This window comes from Lissotriton helveticus, chromosome 10 (genome assembly GCF_964261635.1).
Source record: "Lissotriton helveticus chromosome 10, aLisHel1.1, whole genome shotgun sequence".
NCBI lineage: Eukaryota > Metazoa > Chordata > Amphibia > Caudata > Salamandridae > Lissotriton > Lissotriton helveticus.
Window position 1 is genome coordinate 48,298,045 of NC_136071.1, and position 14,557 is coordinate 48,312,601.

Consider the following 14,557-nt stretch of genomic DNA (forward strand, 5'->3'; position numbering starts at 1 on the left):
TTGGAGCACAGGTAGGTACCCCAAAGGGAGGCACAGGGGGCTGTAGGGCGCCGGGTGCAGGGGTGTCTTTGGGTGTCGGAAAAGCTTACCTTCTGCTGGTCGTGGTTGGGGTGGCCCCTGGTTCGGAGTCTGCAGGCGTCGGCTGGTTCGTCGAGGGGGGGGTCTTTGGCCCCTGGACTTCGGGTCCCAGTCGCCTGGGGGACGTCCTCGTGGTCTTGGTTCGGGTTGGCCCTGCCCGGGCTCGGCTGGTGCAGAGTGGGCTGGTCCGGAGCTTCCTGGTTGGCACCAGGTGGGTTGTTGCAGCAGAGCCTCTGCTGATGGGAGTACCAATCTTTAGGAGGGTCAAAGCAGGCAGGTCCTCTGGGTGTCCCAAGATTGCTGTCCGCGGGTGTCGCCGGGTTTGGATAGGAGCAGGCTCCAGGATCAACAGGCCGGTAGGGCTGGGGCCAAGTCAGTTGTTGTTGTCCTGTTGTTAGCAGCTGCACGGCTGGTCTTCTTCTTGATCTTTTTTTGGTATCGAGATCTCAGGAATGAAGGTTCAGGGAGCCCCTAAATACTCAATTTAGGGGCGTTACAGGCAGGGCGAGGACAGGGACCAATGGGTCCCTGTCCTGGGGTGAGTACACCTCCTAGCCTGCTCCTCTCCTGTGGGAGGGGGGCAGGATCCTAGCTGGGATTAGGCAGGGCTCCCCATCTGCAAGATGGCCGGGGTTCGTGCTTCGCCTCGCCTCACCCACCTGAGGGGTGGGGTTGGCTCAGGCTGGCACACCCCCCTTCCTGACGTAGTTTTTCCTGCCAGTCTTCCCGCCAGAGTGGGGGTCAGGACGGTTGGGGGCTGGTTGCTGGGTACAGCAAATGGTTTGGAGACGCTCACAGAGGCGGCATGCCTTTGAAACTTCTCCCTGCCCATCCTGGGGGAGGAGACCTAGCACCTCGCCCAGGATGTGCATTGTTGCAGGCCCAGGAGAGCGGTGGCTTTCCTACCCAGGGGTCCAGCAACATGTCTGCTGTGTGGCAGCCTTTGCAGCCACTCAGCCAGACGTGAATTGAAGGTTAGGTTTTCAGGGGGGCATCTCTAAGATGCCCTCTGGTGTATTTTACATTAAATCTCACACTGGCATCAGTGTGGGTTTAATGTGCTGAGAAGTTTGTTCCAAACTTGTCAGTCTTCAGTGTAGCCATTATGGTGCTGTGGAGTTCAGAATGACAACCTCCCAGCACCATATACTCTTAATGGCATCACTGCACTTACAGTGCCCAGGAATGGCCCTGGGTACTGTAGGGGCACAGGGCTCATGCACCTGTGCCCACACCACTGGCATAGGGCACCCAGCTAGAGGGGTGACTGATGTAGGCCAGGGCAGTGGGTTTGTGGGCATGGCACGCACTGCCTTGCACTCCGCTCCGTTTGACCCGGTTTATTCCACTTCATTGTTCATTTGTGTAAGCTTTGAATCACGCCGAATTTCTGCCTGCGGCACAGGACTAATTAGGGTTCCTCGGCATCTCATTAACCCTTTTCTTTTACGATGCACTGATTAAGAAATGTTTCTTGCCACGGCTCGTGTGTGGGCTTTCTTTGGGTTCTTTCTAGCATGCTTCATAACAACACAGGATCCTCGGTTTACCTTTGCATTTACGTAACTCTCACATTGATATAGGTAGGAGCACGTTTCACCTGATACAGCACTGTTTTCTTCAAAATTAATTGGTTTCAGCACCATTATGAACAGCGTTTTTTTGCTCCTACCCCGCGCTATATCTTCTGTATTCTTTGATTTCTTTTTAGACATTCCCCTGATGAAGAGCACCGCTCGAAATGCATAGGGGATGCATGCATTCATGAATGACATGTACACACATAGCTTCCTTGAAATGCAGCAATGTTGCGATTTTGTTTTGAAAATATTCAGCACATGATGTAATACCTTGAAGATTGGTTCAAAATAAACCATTTTCCAAGAAGAATATTTGAGATTACTTTTGAACTTTATCATTTAAACTCGTATCTACGCACCAGAAGGATTCGAGATTTACCCCAGTATTGCAACTTTCATAGATTCCCATGCTTTTGTATCATTCCCCGTCGTCGGAATGGGAGTCTCGGTAACTAAAATAACATAGTAGTAGGTACAAAAGAGAAAGAAAAAAGGCCTAGGCCTCATTCCCTTTTGTAGCATATCACCCTCTTTGTGTAAAAGAGACCAAACTTTGGCATCAGCCAATCAGAAGAGCCTCACCCCTTAGAACCCTCCTGAAGGAGCCTCAGAGCCTCAGATTTTCTACCGCACGTTGTGCTTAGGGAGTCTCCTTTGAGCGCTGCTCATTCTACTCTAAAGGAGTTTTTCTCTTCAAGATTTTTCTCCAGATTTTTCTTCAGATTGTCTGCTGATCCTTCCAGGATGTCTGACAAGGAAAAGAAGAAGGCCCTTTTCAAGCCATGTTCCACCTGTGGCAAGAGAAGACTTTTTATTGAGGATGAGCATAAGGATTGCATCTACTGCCTCTATCCTGATCACAAAGCTGCGGACTGTAAGATCTGCCGCACCTTCTCAACCAAGACCCTCCGGGACCGTGAGGGTAGGCTTCTGACTTGGCTCCAGAAGTTGAAGTCCAGGAAGGATACTGTCTCCAGTGACAGTGAGGACTCTGCTTCTGCGTCTTCAACAAGAAGGTCAGTGAAAAGGGTAGGGGTTCCCTTCTCCTTCTGTGGAGCATCCTTCTAAGGCCTCAAGAAAGACCCCCAGAGAGTCTGAGAGCCAGGGTCCAGGCGAATCTCCTCACCATGGTGAAAAGGAGAGGGTATGCCTTCTAAGGGTGTGAAGACTGATCCAGCCTTCAAGAAACCCTCTTCCCAATCTTCTGACAGAAGTTCCAAGTCGTCGACGAAGAAGGGTCGACAGAAAAATCGAAGCCAAAACTGAATCTGGTTCCGTCGACGGGACAATCGATGACGGCGGGTTCGTCGAGGAGGATGGATTCGTCGACGGCAGCTAAATCAGCGGCAACGAGGGACTCGCCGACGACGGCATCGTCGACAGGGGTGTCGACGATGAGGAGTTCGCCGACGGTGGTGACGACGACAGTGTCGTCGACGAGGGCCTCGACAACAGCAACATTGACGACGACGACTGCTGGGATGTCGACAGTCTCGTCGTTGACGGCATCGACGACGCCCATCTCGCCTTCGAGTGTTCTTGTGTCGACGAAGCATATTCCGTCGACGAAGCCAACGACGGCTGCATTCTCAATTCCATCGTCGACAGGACAGTCGACTATTTTGGCTTCGGAAAAGAGAATTACTATTTCCATGACCAGAATTACGCCGGACATGACATCTCCCAGGAGGGTAACCCCCTTGCCTCCAGCTCTGCTGTTTGATGAGGATGAGTCCGAAGGGGATGATCAGGACTCGTATGGCTATGCTGACAGCACCTCTCAACTTCTGGTCAAATGCCAGGAGACGGACTCGGAAGGGGATATGACCAGGAGGAAGGTTATCAACATCATGCAGCCCAACCACAGCAATATTTTGGTCAAGAGATGGTTATGGTACCATCTTCTTTCCTGCAGGACCTGCACAAAATGCTGCAAGATTATAAGTCTAAGGCTGCAGGGCCTGCTCCGGCTTCAGTTGCGCATGACTTGCCTGTCCCGGCACCAGCCTCAGCGGCTGTTCCTGGATTACCAGCTCAGGTGTCTCCTCAGCCACCGGCATCAACTCCACGGGAGCCTTTCCAGACCAGCAGAAACTCATGATTTTTCCTCGGATGAGGATCATGATTCGGAGAATGGAGGTGATAAGTCCTCTGAGTGGGATGAACGTCATTCCGGACCCTCCATCTCCGTGTCTGGAACCGGTGGATTCTCTGCCCGCAGATATAGGAGGTTTTCATCAGCTGATGGAAAGAGCAACTGGCAGGTTCAAGCTAACAATGCCTGCGGTGACCTCTGAGTGTTTCTTGTACGATTTCAAGGAACCTTACAGCAAGACGACAAGGTCCATACCAATAGTACAGCATCTCTGGAATGAAGGCCTGAAGGCTATGAAAAATCCAGCGACGGCGGTCCCTGTGATACCGCGTCTAGATAAAAAGTACAAAGCGCCTAATTGGGGGCCAGCTGCCTTGACCTGCCACCCAAGACCGGACTCCGTAATTTCCCAAGCGGCGCAGAGAAAATTCCGCAACCCCTCTGCTCCTTTAACAACTCCTCCGGACAAGGAGGGAAGGAGATTGGACAATGCCGGGAAAAGATTCTCATCGATGGCGAGTCTTCTGGTGCGGGCAGCTAATGCCCTAGCTATATTGGGCAGATACGACCGCCAATTTTGGTGTGATGTCGCACCGTTCCTGGACCAGCTTCCGCCAGAATAAAAAGCAGAAGCAAGAAATGTCTTGCAAGAGGGGGAGGCGATATCAATGGAGGTCATTGACTGCGCCATGGACATTGCCACGACGGCGTTTCGTTCTTTGGCAGGAGCGGCGGTCCTTCGTCGCCAGGGGTGGCTGAAAGCGACCTGGTTTCGTCCCGAGATCCAGAATAAGATCCTGGATCTTCCTTTTGATGGAGAGGCACTGTTCGGCAAATTGATAGACGACACTCTCCAAGACATCAAAAAGGACACTGAGACCGCAAGATCCTTGGGTACGCTCCAGTACCGCAAAACTCCTTTTAAAGGGTCCAGAGGCAAGAGTACGAACTACAGAGGATCTTACCAACAGCAAAGATACTCGTCCTACGGATCAAGTTCTCAGCAGCACCGCCAGCGTTACCAACAAAGGCAGGGCCAATCCTCCAATTATTCCAGGCCTACCAACAGAGGAAAGCAGGCTCACCAGGGTCATGATGCGTCCAAGCGCCAATAGCGGCCTCCTGGCTCTTCCTACTGGACCCTCCTCCAAGAAGTCATCAGTTGGAGGGAGGGTATCCAAATACCTTCAAAATTGGTCCAAGATAACATCTGACCGTTGGGTGCTCAACATCATTCGAAAGGGCCATACTTTAGAATTCACTCAAATCCCACCACCAAAGCCCCCTGCAACCATTCCATCAAAACACCTATGTCTTCTGTGACTCGAAGTTCATCAGATGCTCCTCAAGGGGGCCATAGAGCCGGTTCCCTCCGACCAAAAAGGACAGGGATTCTACTCCATGTTCTTCCTGGTAAGGAAGACGTTAGAGAAATGGCGCCCCATTTTAGATCTTGGGGAGCTCAACACCTATCTCGTCTCCCTGTCTTTACGGATGGTTTCTCTTCAAGATATCCTGAAGCTGATCAATCCAGGGGATTTCTTGGCCACGCTCGATCTCGAGGATGCATACTTTCATGTACCGATTCACCCAGCACACAGAAGGTTTCTACGCTTTACAGTAGCCAAGTCTACAAGTCTCTGCTGGGGGTAATTTCATCACGCATACCCCTGATTCCTCACTGCAGACTGCGAATGCGTCCTCTTCAGGAACAACTGGACATTCAATGGAAACAGGTTCACGGATCATTCGACGACCGTGACCGTCACACCGAAAATGAAAAGAGCGGTCCTGTGGTGGACGGACCAGAGAAACTTGTCCCGAGGTCTATCCTTCGTAGGCGATCCGTCTCCTCAAGTTGTGACAATGGATGCGTCATTGGAGGGTTGGGGAGCAGTGGTGCAAGACCTGCATGTCAGTGGCCATTGGTCTCCTCACGATCGTCTGCTCCACATCAATCTACTGGAGCTCAGAGCGATAAAATTAGCTCTACAAGCCTTTCTCCCTTGCCTAAGAGGTTCACGAGTTCTCATCAGGACGGACAACACCACGGCCATGCATTACGTGAACAAAGAAGGAGGAACCAGGTCTCTCCCGTTGTCGCAGGAAGCTCAGGAGATCTGGGAATGGGCTATCCTTCACAGGATGTCACTACAGGCAGAACACTTGCCAGGAGTTCTCAACGAGAATGCCGACAGACTGAGCAGGTTATCTTCAGTCAGTCACGAGTGGGAACTAAACCAGCAAGTTCTAGAAGAAGTGTTCCGCCAGTAGGGCAAACCGGCGATAGATCTTTTTGCCACGCCAACCAACAAGAAATGCCCGTCTTATGCAAGCAGGATTCCCCACCGAGGATCATTGGGGAATGCGCTTTCGATAGCCTGGTCAAGGACATTTGTTTACGCCTTTCCCCCCATTCCACTGATCCCGAGGCTTATCAGGAAGATCAAGGTGGAACCATGCAGGATGATCCTGATAGCTCCTGCTTGGCCGAGACAGTTCTGGTACGAGACAGTTCTGGTACACGGAACTCCATCTGTTGTCGCTAGCTCCTCCTCTTCCCTTGAGGACTATTCCAGACCTTCTTACAATGTCCAAAGAACAAATTTGGCATCCGGATCCACAGTCATTTCACCTGACAGCATGGCTCCTGAGCAGCGAGAGTTTATGAATTTCCCCATCTCGGACGAAATTAAAGTAGTCCTCTCCCAAGCGAGGGCTCTTTCCACGAACAGAACATATCGCCTTAAATGGAAGAGATTTTGTATTTGGTGCACGAGATAGAAAATTGACCCCTTATCTTCGAAACCTCATCAGCTTCTGCCTTATCTCTTATACTTGGCTAAGTCTGGGCTGGCCCATTCATCTATAAAAGTACACTTGGCAGCAATTTCAAGATACAGACGGTCTGAGTCTGGACCTTCGTTGTGGTCTTCCAGAATTGTTAAACAATTTTTAAAAGGCTTGTTTAGGGTCTATCCACCAGTGAGGCCTCCGCCTCCTACCTGGCACCTAAATCTCGTCCTCACTCAACTCATGAAATGCCTGTTTGAACCAATTCATCGATCAGACAGATGAAGTTCCTGTCATGGAAATTGGCTATCCTTCTTGCCCTCACATCGGCAAGGCGTATTGGGGAGTTGCAGGCTCTCACAATCCAGGAATCTTTTCTACACTTCAAAAGAAACAGTCATCTTGAGAACTAACCCAAAGTTCATACCCAAAGTACCCTCGGACTTCCGCTATTCTTAAGGCTTTCTTTCCTCACCCGGCTACACCAGCGGAGAGATCGCTACATTCTCTGGATGTGCAGCGATGTTTGAAATTCTATTTGGATCGCACCAAGGGATTTTTCTAAAATCCTCCCAATTGTTTGTTGCTTTTGGTGGTCCGAGCAAGGGTCTCCCTCTGTCGAAGCTGGGGATTGCAAGATGGATTACCAGTGCCATCCTACATTGCCATTCTGCAGTAGGTAAACCACTGACTAGCATGGTTCGAGCACATTCCACAAGATCAGTGGTGTCTTCAACAGCCCTCTTCGCGGGGGTATATATTAAGGACATTTGCAGAGCTGCTACCTGGAGCAGTGTCCACACCTTTACTAAGCATTACTGCTTGTACTCCTTGCAACAAGAAGATACTGCAGTGGGCCAGGCAGTCCTGAGGAACCTCTTCCACTAATTGGTGAGCTTTCCTTTCTATCCCACCTTCCGTAATTTGGCACATTTTGTATCTTTGTCATGTTGGCTATTGCAATGTATAGTATGACACAAAATGTGTTTTCTTATTGCTAACTGCTTGCTACTCTGATACAAAAGCATGGGAATCTATGAAAGTTCCAATACTGGGTTAAGAAAACAAGTTACTTACCTGTAACTTTAGTTCCCCAGTATTGGTAACTTTCATAGATTCCCATGCGCCCACCCACCTCCCCGGGGAAAGCTCAGCCTTCAGCAGATGTGGTGACTGTTACACAACGGCTACGAAAATCTGAGGCTCTGAGGTTCCTTCAGGAGGGTTCTAAGGGGTGAGGCTCTTCTGAGTGGCTGATGCCAAAGTTTGGTCTCTTTTACACAAAGAGGGTGATATGCTACAAAAGGGAATGAGGCCTAGGCCTTTTTTCTTTCTCTTTTGTACCTACTGCTATGTTATTTTAGTTACAGAGACTCCCATTCCGATTACGGGGAATGATACAAAAGCATGGGAATCTATGAAAGTTACCAATACTGGGGAACTAAAGTTACAGGTAAGTAACTTGTTTTCTTATCTTACACTGCGTCAGATTCTTTTGTTTGACACAGGTATGTGTGCCATGTCGACTCTTTGTTTAGTTCTGTACCTAGGCACTCATGCTGCAAAGGCAGTGTGTGGGTACCAAGGTACAGGGCCCCTAAGGGTGGCACAATAAGTGCTGCAGCCCTTAGGGGTCTTCTCGGGTCACCATGCCCTGGGTACCTAGGGTTTCATTTACTAGGGGCTGATAGGTGGCCAGAGATGCCAATTGGGTTTTGTTTCAACACAGTTTTTAGGGAAGGAACACATGCCCTGGGTACCTGGTTGCAAAAACAACAAGTGATGGACTGAATGTGGATCAATGTCACACACTCCCCCAGTCAAAAGATCTGGGCCCAAATCCATCGTTTTTTTGCACTCCACACCACCCTGGGTTAGACAATGGCGATATGCAAATCAGCTCTGACCCTGTTGCCCCATGGGAACAGTCCAGTCCGAACTACAAAAGCCATGTCCTTCCCAGAACGGAATCAAGCATCCGAGGACCGGACCGGTTTCGAGGTAACACCTCTCTTCAGCCCGGCTAGCTTGACTCCAAGTGGTGTGGAGTGCCTGGGACCCACGTCTGGGCATCCCCAGCGCACTTAGGGCGGCAATTGCAAAAACAACAAGTGCGCTGGGGATGCCCAGACGTGGGTCCCAGGCACTCCACACCACTTGGAGTCAAGCTAGCCGGGCTGAAGAGAGGTGTTACCTCGAAACCGGTCCGGTCCTCGGATGCTTGATTCCGTTCTGGGAAGGACATGGCTTTTGTAGTTCGGACTGGACTGTTCCCATGGGGCAACAGGGTCAGAGCTGATTTGCATATCGCCATTGTCTAACCCAGGGTGGTGTGGAGTGCAAAAAAACGATGGATTTGGGCCCAGATCTTTTGACTGGGGGAGTGTGTGACATTGATCCACATTCAGTCCATCACTTGTTTTTGCAATTGCCGCCCTAAGTGCGCTGGGGATGCCCAGACGTGGGTCCCAGGCACTCCACACCACTTGGAGTCAAGCTAGCCGGGCTGAAGAGAGGTGTTACCTCGAAACCGGTCCGGTCCTCGGATGCTTGATTCCGTTCTGGGAAGGACATGGCTTTTGTAGTTTGGACTGGACTGTTCCCATGGGGCAACAGGGTCAGAGCTGATTTGCATATCGCCATTGTCTAACCCAGGGTGGTGTGGAGTGCAAAAAAACGATGGATTTGGGCCCAGATCTTTTGACTGGGGGAGTGTGTGACATTGATCCACATTCAGTCCATCACTTGTTGTTTTTGCAACTGGGTACCTGGTTGGCAGGAGCCCAGGGCACACTCAGTCAAAGCACATCAGCAGTTCAGAAAAAAGTGGGGGCATACCAATGCAAGAAAGATGGCACTCTCACATACGGCAAACCCAGATCATTCCATCTATTACGTAAGTGTGATCGTAGACACCCAATTGACAAGAGGATCTGGTTTGGAATAGACTCTGTTCTATGTGCCTGAAATACCAGAAGCTTCTAAAGATGAGCTATCCAATGGCCTGTCGAATTTCATCGCTTCGGAGCTTAACATCCTGCATTTGTCTTGCCTTGAAAGCCCACTTTAAGATAAGACCATTACATCACAGCCTGGAATTTCACTGTTATTAGGCAGTTGGGAAAATAAGTTAGGCTACCATTGATTCTCTTTCTTGATCACACCAATCAGCCAATCTTTTCAAAAGTGTTAGTTTTCATCCAAACCGTATGTTCCAGACCATTGTGATGTATGGTTCCCTGTTAGGTAAGGGACCCACATTGATCGGTTTCAAATTGAGGGAATGTTGAAGAATGAAAATATATACCACATCAATTTGCTGGTGTTAAGAGCAGCCCATCTAGCTCTCGAGTCTTTTCGACTGAGCTTCAATACAACATTCCAACTTGTTACAATGCAAAGCGATGCGTTATATTAACTATCGGGGAAACACAAGATCAAGAGCTCTGTCTATAGACAAAGTGAGATTTTGTTTTTGAAAGACATAAAAAATCAATGACCCTTTTCCCCAGCCATAGGAGTTTTCTCCCATAATGTGGTGGTCAGTTTGAAGTTTTACTGCCCCTTACAGCCAAGTTTTACCTGTTGTGACGGACAGTGAAATTTTGCCATTTGTCTGCCTACTCAAAATAGGGCTGGCGAGCAAACGACAAAACTTTAAACAGTCATTACTCTGTTGGGCAGTCGGAGGTGTATGTCAATGATAAAGAAGTAGTAGTCTCTGCATCGACATACTGAAGGTTTGGGTAACTAAAAGACATTGGGGGACCTTCCGTTTGGCAGAGTACCCTCTCCGCCAAACTCTAAATAGGGCCCAATGTTTTTTATTTTTATATTGACTTTTCTGCATTTCACCTGGAGGAGAACTAGGGTTGTAGGTAGGTAACTATTCGTTTGCAACAGATTTAAAACCATCCTTTCCTCATTGGAAGTTGGATGCATTTTGGCATGCTAAAAATAAGAACTAAGGTAAAATTCCTTCTCTGTTTAGCTTTTTCTGAAGTAAGTTCCACTTGTCCTTGTAATATTATTTGAATGAGTAGTTATGTTGATGACTGTGGCATATCAGATCACCTTTTAATCTACTTTCTAGTGTTATAAAACAATTTTACAAAATTGAAAATGACAGGACATATTGAACGTTCAAACATGTTTGCATGACATCTTTTCATAAGATCCCGACAGCGAGAAAAGCAATTGAACAAGTTAACCGTGATCGAGGGCCCATTCAGGCCTATGTGTAGTTTAAACGTTGATTTCTGGTGGTGTCAGCATAGCCAACAGTAGTGATTCACCGGGTTTCATTTAGGGGCCCTCAGAACCAGCAAATGTGGGTTGGCGGTCTAGGACCTCTTGGGCTGTGGAGGACATTGATGGGAAACAGTCATGTCTTCCCTAACCCCTCCAGAGTTTGCCCACAGCATTGTCTCCGGCCGCATGTTCGCTCCCACTTCATGAGCAGTGAAGCTAGTTGTCCCTAGCTGCTATTGCTACTCCACTCCTTAAGTAGTTATCTCTCCATTACTTCTGTGTGTTACCACTGAGCAAGGTAGCAAAATCGATCTTCTTGGTTACCACTGAGCAAGATAGCAAAATCAATCTTCCCCTGCTGCTTGTTGTTTTGGGGAAACTCCGGATCTATTCCCACATCCCCATCCTTGCAAACACTCTGCATTTCTTTTGGACTGAGTGCGACCCTCTCCAGTTGTCACCACTCACTTGGGGTAGAAAAAGAAACATTTTAAGGTATTGTTAGAGAATCTTTTACTTTTTATGTCAACAGAAAATAATTCCCTTGACTGTGGTGATGTTTGTACATATTACCCTAAACTGTTGGTGTTAATTCCTGAAGACAAACCTGCTGAGTCAAAACATACAGTAGCTAGTAAAATTACCCACTGATCTATTGTATCAATTGTATTTCAGTAATGGATTGTTCAATAAAATCTTAAATGTTAATCATTTACGATTATTGAGTGGATGGGTATTGGTGAATTCATGATTCTCCGGTATTGTATTTTTTATAGATTCACATGCTTGAATCTTCCCCATCGTCATGCTAGGAGTCCCAGGGTAACGGAAGACCTGGCAGTAATGAAACATCACCATAGACCTCCATATAACAGAAAACTCACTTAAGTAACTTTTCAGCCTCATTTTAAAACATCCAATCAAAGCAGAGACTCTTGAGTTACCTTCCCCACAGAGCCACCATACCTCCGATTTCTTACCGCACTTAGTCTGATAGGGAGTCTCCCTGAGCTCTGCTCAGTTACAGTATTTCTTCCCAACTTTTGACCTCCAATCTCTGCTTTTTCTACTCTCAAGGTATTTGTTGGACGTTCTACTTTTGCCCTTCCTTACTGTTGAGGTGCCAGAGCCTAAAAAAGGGCTGTTTAGACCCTGTAAGACCTGTGGGAAGTGTAGGCTAGTTTCTGAAGACCTCCCCAAACAGTGCCTATATTGCCTCTACCTTGACCCACAGACCCAGGGAATGCAAGTCTTCTTGCATTTTGTCAGCTTAAACCCTCAAAGATAGGGAGGATAGGCTGCTACTCTGGCAACAGAAAAGGAAGGCTGCTTCAGAATTGGAGTGTGAACCTGAGGAAAAGGCCCAGTCTTCCTCAAGGAAAAGAAAGGAGGGCAGTCTCTCCTCACATCACCGGGACTTTGAGATCTAAGTCCCAAGACAAAACTGAACCAAAATACCACAACTAACCTCTGACCGAGGATTCAGAGCCTTCTTCAGCTCCTGTATCTGCTTCTTTGACTCCTCTCAGAGACCAATCTTCTCGACTGTCAACTGCGTCGTCGTCAAAGACTCCACTCTCCTCAACAAAACCTTAGGTGCGTGCAGCAGTGGCGGCGGGAGCTTTAACGACGGTAACAACGTCGGCGACGAGAATTTTACCGTCGACCACCAGTCCGTCGACAGGGACGACGCTGAAGAAGGCCCCCCCACGCACCATCAACGGTGCCACAGACTATCTCATCGGTGGTTACACCATCGTTGGAAGGAAAATCAGGCTCCTTCAGCCCAGGCAGATTCAGGATTTCTCCAAGATATCCCCTTTACCTCCTGCTCGCCTTTTGGACTTCCAAGAGTCAGGATGAAAGTATGTTTGGCCCTGCATACAGTCCATCTCAGTTAAAGGTCAAGTGCCAAGATTCTGATGATGAGGAAAATGATACCTTTTCTTACCTGGCAGGGGAATTTTATTTTGAGGAAAGAGAGACATCTGTCATACAGAGGCCAGATTCCTTCCAGTAACGATATTCCTATGATGATAGAGAGGAGTAGCGTCATCAGTTTAGGGAACCATCAATGAACGTTCCAGTGTCTCTGGTATCTGATCTCCGTTGTATGACTGATGACTATTACAGGCGTTTTCCAGACGCAAATGCCCATCAGAGACTTTTACCTCCCTAAGAGGTACCCATTATTCTTCCAGGCCAAAGCACTCCCAAATCCACCAGGTAAAAGTCCCTCCCTCCTCCTATAGTCATCACAGAGGATACTCTGGATGCTCAGACAGAGGAAAGGGAAAAAGAAAACGGACATAGACGCCCTTGATGAATCGGATGACTACGTAGCCCCTATGCCACCATCTCCTACACTCCCGGGGCGGGTTCCCATCCTGCAGATATTGGGGGATTTCATGATCATCTAGAGCGTGCCTCCAAATGTTTTGATTTGCCAATACTAGCTAAGCAAACTGAATGTTTTCTATATGATTTTAAACCAGGCACTCAACGTTCAGTGAGGGCAATCCCTATAGTTGACCTTCTATGGCAAGGGCTAAAGCTAATGAAAACACCTGCCTCCGTCCCAGCTGTCATTCCAAAACTGGACAAAAAATACAAGGCTCCTGGCGACTCGCCTGCATGCCTCATTGGTCATCCGAGGCAAGCAGCGCAGAAAAGAGCCAATAATCCAGCGTACTCATGCACAGCCCCACTGGACAAGAAGGGCCTTGACCTCGACAATATTGGTAAGCGATTCTCGGCATTGGCAGCCACCTCCATCAGATCCTCTGACATGGCCATTCTTGGGAGATGTGACTGGCAGATGTGGTCAGATATCTCCACTCTGTTGGAGTATCTCCCGGAAGATAAAAAGAAAGAGGCTAAAGATATTGTATTGGCGTCAGAAAGAACGTCTTCAGATGGCTAAAGGCAACAACATTTTGTCCAGAGGTCCAAGCCAAGTTCTTAGACATGCCTTTCGATGGAGAGTGCTTGTTTGGTAAGCGCCTAGATGAGGGACTACAATCTATAAAGGCAAACACGGACACAGTCAAAGCCTTTGGGCGATCTCCAGCAGCGCCGCTTTCTGTCTTTTCTGGGTAGAGTGCAGGGGCAATTCTTATCCCATCTGCAATTTCAACTGTAGTACCAGCCATATCCGCAGAATATCTACCAGCCAAACAACCGGTCTTTTCAGTCCAGCACCGCTCAGCCTTATTCGAGACCAGCAGGAATCAAGAGGCAGCAATTTACTGAAAGTCCCAAGACTCCAATAGGAGGCTATGAAATTTAACAGGCCCCTGCTACCAAAGTACCACACTGCGGTCACGTCTTCTCCGCATCCTTTCGGAAATGGAACCCCATTTCTTCAGACAAATGAGTTCTAGATATCTTCCAGCATGGCCACACACTGGAATCCATTCAGTATCTGTCAAATGTTCCACAGCATAAAGTTCTGCTCAGTCACTTACTGAATCTCAAAAAGGAGATAGCCCCTTCTTCTCAAGCATGCCATAGAGGAAGTGCCCCTTAACCGGCAAAATCAGGTGTTTTATTCTCACTTCTTCCTCATCAAAAAGAAAAATGGAAAATAGGGGCTGGTCATAAACCTCAGAATGCTGAACAAGTTCATCAAAAACAATCTGTCAGGATGCAGTCTCTTCAGGAGATATTTCTTCTCATAGAAAAAGGGGATAACCTGGCTTCCCTCGGTTTCCTTGATGGCTATTTTCATATTCCCATCCACCCTTCGCATCAAAAATTT

The 14,557-nt window shown here is 48.3% G+C and overlaps 1 protein-coding gene across 13 annotated transcripts in view; it reads left to right on the forward strand.

Annotated features, from left to right (window-relative positions):
* The window catches only part of MBD1 (methyl-CpG binding domain protein 1), a 1,384,891-nt gene that overhangs the window by 268,126 nt on the left and 1,102,208 nt on the right, over window positions 1–14,557 (forward strand). The gene's annotated exons all lie outside the window — the stretch shown is intronic.